General features: G+C 35.3%; 1 pseudogene; it reads left to right on the forward strand.

Moving 5' to 3' along the window:
* Positions 1-8,745, forward strand: part of LOC122111707 — a 50,140-nt pseudogene extending 41,395 nt beyond the window's left edge.
* The last annotated feature ends 647 nt before the right edge of the window (positions 8,746-9,392 follow it).

The following is a 9,392-nucleotide window of genomic DNA, read 5'->3' on the forward strand; positions in this document are numbered from 1 at the left end:
GAAATGGAAAGACTTGGAACAAATTATATTAAGTGAAGTAAGCCAGGACCAAAGAAACAGAGGTCCCATGGTTTCCCTTATTTGCAATAACTAGTATATGTCTGAATCAAGCAGAAAAGGTCAGATAAGTTGATGTTAGGGGAATTAACCCCAAGATAAGTATCTTTTTTTTTCCTTTCATGCAGTTGTTTCTATCATATTTATAAGATTATTTCTATGTTGGGGCTGGGAAGGTGGCTCAGTGGTAGAGCACTTGCCTTGCATGCCTGAGGCCCTGGGTTCGATTCCTCAGCACCACATAAGCAAAAAGAAAAAAGCCGAAAGTGGCACTGTGGCTCAAATGGTAGAGCGCTAGCCTTGAGCTGAAGAGCTGAGGGACAGAACCCAGGCCCAGAGTTCAGGCCCCACGACCGGACCAAAAAAAAATGATTTCTATGTTGCCTTGTATGTTCCTCCCTCACAGTATAACCCATACTTAAACTGTATTTGATGTTGGTATAATTTGTGGAGGGAAGGGAAAAAAACAAATCGTTTAACTGGGGATACAGGTGGACCCACAGCAACAATAAGATATACAAGTCGTATGTCGAAAATCAAACTTAACAACTTTGGTGGGGGGTGAGTGAAGGATTGGGTGGAGGGACGTGGGAAGAGTATGGGAAGGGATGGGAAAGGGAAACAAGGAGGCAACAATGCTTGAAAAGAAATGTACTTGTTATCCTGCTCATGTAATTGTAACTCCTCTGTACGTATTCTCACAATAAAAAAATTAAATTAAATAAAAAATAAAGAAGATATTTTAAATGAAGTTGTATAAGAACTTTTAAATGTTAAAGTGTCATTGTATGTCATTTGTAATTTGTGCCTACAAGAACAAAAATAAGTGATTAATAATTTCATTTCCTCCAGGTGCCTGTGGCTCATGCCTCTAATCCTAGCTACTTAGGAGGCTGAGATCTGTGGATTGCTGTTCAAAGCCAGCCTAGGCAGAAAAGTCCCTAGAGATTTTTTTTTTTGAGGGGGTCTGATCGTGGGGCCTGAACTCTGGGCCTGGGTGCTGTCCCTCAGCTCTTCAGCTCAAACCTAGCACTCTACCACTTGAGCCACAATGCCACTTCCGGCTTTTTTCTTTTTGCTTATGTGGTGCTGAAAAATTGAACCCAGGGCCTCATGCATGCAAGGCAAGTGCTCTACCACTGTGCCACCTTCCCAGTCCTAGTGATTCTTATCTCCAATTAACCACTAAAAACCTGGAAGTGGGACTGTGGCCCAAAGTGGTAGAGTGCTAGCCTTGAGCAAAAGAGCTCAGGGACAGCGTCCCAACCTTGAGTTTTAGGCCCATGAGTGATGACAAAAAAAAAATTCACTTCCTAGGCAATTGTCTAATTTCTTGCTTAAAGTTTCAAAGTTCATGGAGTTCTGAAAAAAATAAAGCATCTCCAAAGTCTTGTATTTTGGGAAGTACATGTTTCCATAAGGGAAGTAATTGTCCTTTCTCTTCATTTTGGATGAAATTTGAAATTATCAGCAGAGAATGGAAAATTACTGAAATTACATATTATTTTTGTTATATAAGGAATCTATATGAAAGACAGAATCCCATAGATCCCATTTCTGTTTTTAAAGAAAATTTCAGGGTAGAATACAAGTTTTAGGTGGGAGTTTGAGGATTTGGTGTGTGTGTGTGTGTGTGTGTGTGTGTGTGTGTGTGTGTGTGTGTGTGTGTGTGTACACACATGCACGCGCCCTGATTCTGGAGCTTGTCCTTGAGATTTTTTTTTTCTTAAGGGTAGCACTCTACGTCAGCTTCACTTTTGTCAACATGGCTAATTGGATATGAGTCTCATAGACTTTCCTGCCTGGGTTCTCCTGGAACAGAGATCCTTATATTTCAGCATCCTGAGTATAGTATTGCAGCCACAAGTCACTGGCACCAAGTTGAAGATGTTATTTGCTGAGATTAAGCATCGTAAGGAGCAGATTATTTTAGTACTAAGGATGCTTTTGTAAAAATGATGCTCCTTTATGTTTGTTTCGGTGGATAACTCTGGATTTTTTTTAAAGGCAAATTTACTCTATAAATTATTCTAGCCCCATCATCAAACCAGCTTTGTTCTTCAAAAATAATTCACAGTAAATAATGCATACATCTGAAAGTCCCTCTAGAAAGTCAGAATTAATTTAAAACAGAATTTTGACATCTTATTAGGTTCTAAAATATATGTGGAAGTTCTCTCCTTCTTTTATTATATTGTATTTTCTTTTTTAACTTATAAAGTATTTTTGTTGTATTAGGTATTAATTCAGTGCTTGTAATGACTAAAACACTATGCTAAAGCACTAGGGACATTTAAAAAGGTTATTTATTCACTATTTGTTAAATACCTTTGGTGTGTAGAGTTGTGATACATTCTACAATAAATAATTTTTCCATTGCTAAAGGAACTAGTAGTGTATTTTATTTCAGAGAAAGAGTATCTACATACACATGATCTCCATAAGTAAAAAGTGTAGAAATTAAATGCCTGAGTGTTTTTATGTTCAGAGCAAGTTAAGATTAGTGTGAATGAGAATGATAGTAAACATGTTTCATAGAATAGACAGCTGAAATGGGCTCTGAAAATCATTCCAATTCAAATTATGTGAGGAGAGATGGAAGGGCAAGACCTAGGGACACTAGATAAAGAACATGTTAAAATGTGAAAAGACATAGTAAGATTAATGTCTGGATGATACATGAATGAATAGACAAATATTTCATTTCCCTGTATCACTGAGGATAGTGAGAGAAGGGGAAAACATGTGGGATGTTGTGACTTGCAGAAAAAAATCTTGATTCAGCAAAGACAACAAGATTATAATAGGAGTAGGTAAACCCAGCTGAAGAACCTTGGGCAGATTAGTCTTTTAAAGCTCAATTTCATTATCTATAAAATTGAACCAGCTTCTCAGTCTAGTTGGAAGTGTATCAATTTTATATTGTGTAGGAGTTTACCATTTCTTATGTGTTAAAATGAACTGAGCCTTTTCCATTGTGGGCCTTGTAGGTCTTCTTCAACAATCTATTTGATTTGGAACTAGTAGTTTTGAATATTATTTTGATATATTTAAACTATTATTGAACAATATAAAAAACCTGAGGTTTTTCCTCATAAAGAGTTATTTTTGTTGAATAATTGAGACACATAAGAATCTACTCAAGACTCAGGGCACCACGAGTGGCTAGTCTGTCTTTTGAGAGGTTTTCTGAATTTTCCTTTTTCCTTTAATTGAATAGTTGAGATTGATTTTGGAGAGAGTATGGAATTAGCCTTTGAAATTTCTACTTGCTCCTGGTGTTCTACCCACAGGCCCTGTAATGCTATGCTATGGTAATCTTAATTGAAGTTTGTGATTCTCATAGCCACTTACTAAGTATAATAATGTTCCTTTATAATAATGCCTTCTTATAACCTTCCTTAGTTTATTTAGCACATAATTTTTGCTTTTGGTTGGTGGTGGGGCTTGAACTCTGGGCTTGGGTGCTGTCCCTGTGCTCTTCAGCTCAAGGCAAGCGCTCTGCCACTTGAGCCACAGTGCCACTTTTGGTTTTCTATTGGTTTATTGGAGGTAAGAGTCTCACAGACTTTCCTGCCTGGGCTGGCTTTGAACTGCAATCCTCAGAGCTCAGTCTTCTGAGTAGCTAGCATTACAGGCATGAGCCATGGATGCCTGGCTTAGCACATAAAATTTTAAATCATCTGTTGCCTATGCACTTATTAAATCCTGGAGCTTGAACTCAGGGCCTGGGTACTGACTTTGAGCCTCTCTGTGCTCATGGTTAGCACTCTACCACTTCAGCCACAGTGCCACTTCCAGCTTTTTCTGCTTATGTGGTACTGAGGAATTGAACCCAGGGCTTCATGCATGCTAGGCAAGCACTCTACCACTAGGCCACATTCCCACCATAAATTTCTATCATTCCTTTTTTACTTCAGGCATTCTGAATTACTTGTACTTTTATAGAAGATATTTTCGTGTTTAGCTCTTTTTTAACTGGTTTTCTTTTTACTTCATTTAGCTTCAACTAGAATGTCACTTTTCAAAAAATTTCTCCTCTTCCTGCTCCTCCTCTTCGTGCTCCTCCTCCTCCTCCTCTTCCTCCTCCTTCTTCTTCTTCTTTTTTTTTTTTTTTTTGGCTGACCGTGGGGTTTGAACTCTGGGCCTGGGTGGTTTACCACTTGAGCCACAGTGCCACTTCTGGTTTTCTGGCGTTAAGCGATTAGAGTCTTAAGGACTTTCCTGCCTGGGCTAGTTTTGAACCACAAACCTCAGATCTCAGCCTCCTGAGTAGCTATGATTACAAACAAGCATGAGCCACCAGCACCCAGCTTAGAGTGTCATTTTGTCTTTTAGTAAAGTTTACCTCTCATAACACTGTTGTCTCACATCTGCTTTCAAGTAGTCTACATAGGTAATTGCATCTCGGATTTACTTGTTTGGTTAAAAAAGCTGCTCCTTCTGGGTTGCTAGTTATGATAGTGATATTTGTGTGGTGTTTTGGGACAGAATGCCATCAGAATACTGCTACTGCTGCCAGTTTGGCCATCAGTGGACATGTGGTTTGGGGGAAGCACAATTTCTTTATTTTGCTATACTGTTTCCTATAAGTGCACAGTGGCAGAATTATACAAGACCTAAAATTGTCAGTTCTGTTTTCTAGATATCATCTAGCTAGATGATATCTTTTAGGTGTTAATTTCATATTTCATATATTGGTCACATAAAAAAGCTTTTGTCCATATGTTTTAGTAATAACTCTTTTTTGTGCAATCTTAAGTTACATTTAATTTAGTTAAATGATCGTTGCTATTGATTTTTTAGTAAATCTGCAGTTACTGCTTGAAAATTGCTCTTGTTTAACAACAGAAAAGCACAGCATCATTACAAAAGCCAATATTTGGATTTACACAAAGACTGCATGCAGCAGAAGTGGAGCGCCGCTCACTGCAATTAGAGGCTAGAGAATTCAAATAAAATGTCAATGAAATGAAAAAGGAGCTTGACAAAGCTCAGGATCTCCAAATGCAATTAAATGAATTCAAGCACTCTGTAAATATTTAAACTTAGAAACCTATGGCCGTGGTGATATCTGTTTTTTAATTTATTATTTGATTTTAAAAATAATTCAAAGTTCTTCACATAGGACGGACTCCTTCCTTCCCAATCCCCACCCCCACTCCAAATTTCTCTTCTGAAATGTTTGCAATTGAGGAGCCAGATGGTTAGGTAGAGGTATTGCTTTTTTGCTTTCCCTATATTGAAAATTTGAGCAATACATTATTTAGTATGAAATCAAGTTTCTTTTCCAAAGATATGTTCAATTTGTCTAACCTTAATGACCAAAACATGTAAATGTTTGAAGCACAATAAAATGCACATTATTTACATATTCTGTTTGAAAATGGGTTAGTACAGCTATGGCTATACCACTTGAGCTCTACTTCTAAGCTGAGCAAGTGGGAGACCCCAGTTCAAACCTAGGTATTTGGGGAAAAAATGGAATAAAAGATACAAATATATCTGTTTACAAGACCCTAGAAATAGGGGAATCTTATGAAGTAGAGTAGAGTTTGAGTGCTGAGAGGAGGCTTACAGAGTTAATGATTTGAAAATAGAGTCTAGTTTTAATAGGAGAGTATGAGGTAAAGCAGGTAGTAAGAGGGAGTAAAATGATGACTATATAAGATCTAACAAATGTTGGGAAGGGACACAGCTTGTAGTATGTCTTCTGATCACTTTCATTACACACACGTACACACACCTATATATATATATATATATATATATATATATATATGTATATATATATTATACCTGTTTATATATTTTGTCTTAGAAATGTTATGTTCTTTAGCAATTTTAGTTCTGAAGATTAAATGATGTAGCAATGCAGTTAGCTTACAATTGATTTTTTTCCTTTCTCTTCAAGAAATTGATCACCCATGAGAAGTTTGAAAGTGCATGTGAAGAACTCAATAATGCATTGCTTCGGGAACAGCAGGCACAAGTGCTGTTGAATGAACAGGCACAGCAACTACAGGAGTTGAATTATAGACTTGAGTTGCACTCCAGTGTGGAAGCTGACAAAAACCAATCTCTTGGAGAAGCTGTTAATGTAGGAGAACATTCCTTACATAATGCTTATTTCCTTCCTTTTTGTGAGTCTTATGGGAATTAATGCATATCTCTTGAATAGAGAACAGATCCCAAGGTGAAAATTTTTATTCTATAAGAGTTTCTGAGGATGGAACAAGACTTTATCCTCTATTACAAGTGTACACTACATGTATTAAAAAATGTAAAAGTGAGCTTTGTATGTTGGTTAGAAACAAAGAAATTTTCCAGTAATAACTTACTTAAAAACATAATCCTTTCTTCCAATCTAGTTATTTTCCAAGTTTTATTTTTTGCTCTTTGGACTTTGGAAACCATATATCTTTTGGATTATGGGAGGGTTTGAATCTAGGTTTTTCCAGTTCTCATATAAGTGCATGCTTTAAGATGAGGGAGGCTTGGTTAGGAAGAATTGTTCTCTTTTCCATGTATTTGTCATGGTATTTAGAAGGGAAAAGAGCATACTTATTGTTTAGAGAAGTTCATGAATATAATTATGGCTATAGTACTGTTTTGAAAATATTGGTATAAAGCATAGAATTCTTATTTTTGATTTTAATGCTTAAGGATTTTTAACTAGTGAGGTTATATGCACTGGAATTGAACTAAATCCAAGAAAATAAAAGAAGTATAATACAGCCTCTATAATGCAGCCTCATTTAATATAACTAACCCATTGTTGGTATATAATGATAAAGCAATTATTGTATATTTACTCTAGCGTCTCAATACTAATAATGCTAATAATAAAGTAGCAAAAATTTATTGAGAACCTACTGTTCGCCACATTATGCTAAATATCTCATAAACAATTATCCCATAATCTCCATAAGCCTGTAGAGTTTTTAATCACATTTTAGATGAAAAAAGTGAGGTGTGGAGAAGTTACATAACTTGCACAGCCATAAATGATAGATCTAGGAGGTTGGATTTCCTATCTACCTTCCTACCATCACATTACATAAACTGACATGAGTCATGTGCAAGCCACTTCCCCCTTTCTCTGTGTGCATTATCTTATTCCATTCTTAAATTGTCCTGCATGGTAGGTAGTGTCAGTATTGTTATTATTTCCAGTGTGTGTGTGTGTGTGTGTGTGTGTGTGTGTGCGTGTGTGTGCGTGTGTGTGTTGGTCTTGGGCTTGAACTGTTGGCCTGAGCCACAGCTTTACTTTCAGCTTTTTGGGTAGTTAATTGTAGATAAGAGTCCCAAAGACTTTCCTGCCTGGGCTTGCTTTGAACTGCAAACCTAAGATCTCAGCCTTCTGAATAGCTAGGATTACAGGCAAGAGCTACCAGTGCCTGGCCTCCATGGTTTTTGAGAAAATTAAGAGAATTTGCTCAGCTTGCTTAGGGTCTCCTGGCCCATAATGTTCACAGAATACTATTAACATTTACAGTAAAAATGTAAACATGTATGCATGCAATTAAATTATTTGAAATAGCTGCTTTTAAGTGAAAGTGATTTATGCCAGTAGTTTTAAATTTTAACCTAATATATGTAATTTTCTTACAAAATACATAGTTTTCTAACTTTTTTCTATCACATAATAGTAGATTATGAAGGGACTTCGAAGGTATCTCAGTGGTAGAGCGCTTGCCTTGCATGCATGAGGCCCTGGTTTCGATTCCTCAGCAGGAAGTGGTAGAGTGCTAGTCTTGAGCTGAAGAGCTGAGGGACAGAACCCAGGCCCAGAGTTCAGGCCCCATGACCGGACACCCCCCTAAATAGTAGATTATGAATATTTATGTTTACCAACCTATAGGAGTTTATGTTTATCTTTCTTTTTCTTTACTTTTTATAAATATATATATAAATATTCAGTTTGGAAAAATAAAAAATAAAATAATCTCGTTATATTACCAGATATGTATACTGTTAAAATGATGTATATTATTCTAGATTTTGTATTTTCAGAGAGAAAGCAAAAGAGGAAATGAATCTGATCAATGTGCAATATATACATTTGTGAAATACCACAGTGAGACTTCTTTTCTACAAATAATGTGCATGAATAAAAAAATTAATGATCAAATTTCACCTCCCAAGCTGGAATATAACCTAATATATATTAATGAAAACATAATGATATTGTTATATATTTTGTTATTTTAGAATGCCAAGAATATATTTCTATGTGAATTAATGTTATCTTTAAAATGTATAATTAAGTTTTTTAATGTACATAATATTCTCCCTTTTTCTTTTAATTGATAAAAGTTCTATACATTTATGGGGTACAGCATAATATTTTGATATATGTATATATGTGGAAATATTAAGTCAGGCTAACTGATATCTCTATCACCTCATGTACTTACCATTGCTTTGTGCCAACAATATCTATATATAATCTTTTAGCACTTTAGAAATATACAGTACAATTACCACAATTTATTTCTACTGGCTAAACACAACATTTTTCCTTTCCCCTCAGAATCTGAAAAGCTCTAAAATATACATTAATTTATGACTCAAATTTATATCATAGATATAGATCAATTTCAGATTTCTTCCCTTATTTGCTCTTAGCTTAAGATGCACACTTCTATAGTAGAACTTTGTACAGCTATGATTAGTTTGTCATGATCAACTCTTTGATGAAGAATTATTAGATTAAAAGCCCCAAACAGTTTAAAATTTATATCTTAATTGTTTACAATAAGCTTCTAATCAATTAGATTATCTCCTTAAAGGGGTGTATAAAATTGCATTTTTACTTTACCTGTTATTTTAATTTTTTTGCCAATTTATTTTACATACCTTTGTTACTTGAGTTTGTATTGTTATTAGTCTAGTCGAAATAAACATTCTTTTTTAAAAAAGTTATTAAGTGGTTGTACAAAGGGAAGCTGAATATTCATAGAAGTATATTGGTCATTAAACAACATTTTAATGCTTGATGCCTTGTTAAATATAATACAATTAACTATGGTTTGAAAAAGTACCTGTTGTATTGGTATCTTTTTTTCTAGAACAGTTTGTAGTTTATGTTTACATATTGTATCTTCCAGGAGATAAAGAGCTGTTTATATGAACATTTCTTTAAATTGCTAGAAGTTTTAATATTGTTGTCAGTAGTGGAGAACTCTTTAATTACTTTCTCTTAATTAGAACTGGAAGGTGGTAAGTGAAAATGCTCTCTGGTGGGACACAGCATGGTTCAATGGAAAAAGCACTGGTCTTGGAACAGTATTCTGACTCAAATCCCAGCTCTGTCACTTGAGCTAATTACT

This window comes from Dipodomys spectabilis, unplaced genomic scaffold (genome assembly GCF_019054845.1).
Source record: "Dipodomys spectabilis isolate Male_0828 unplaced genomic scaffold, ASM1905484v1 ptg000086l, whole genome shotgun sequence".
Classification (NCBI taxonomy): Eukaryota; Metazoa; Chordata; class Mammalia; order Rodentia; family Heteromyidae; genus Dipodomys; species Dipodomys spectabilis.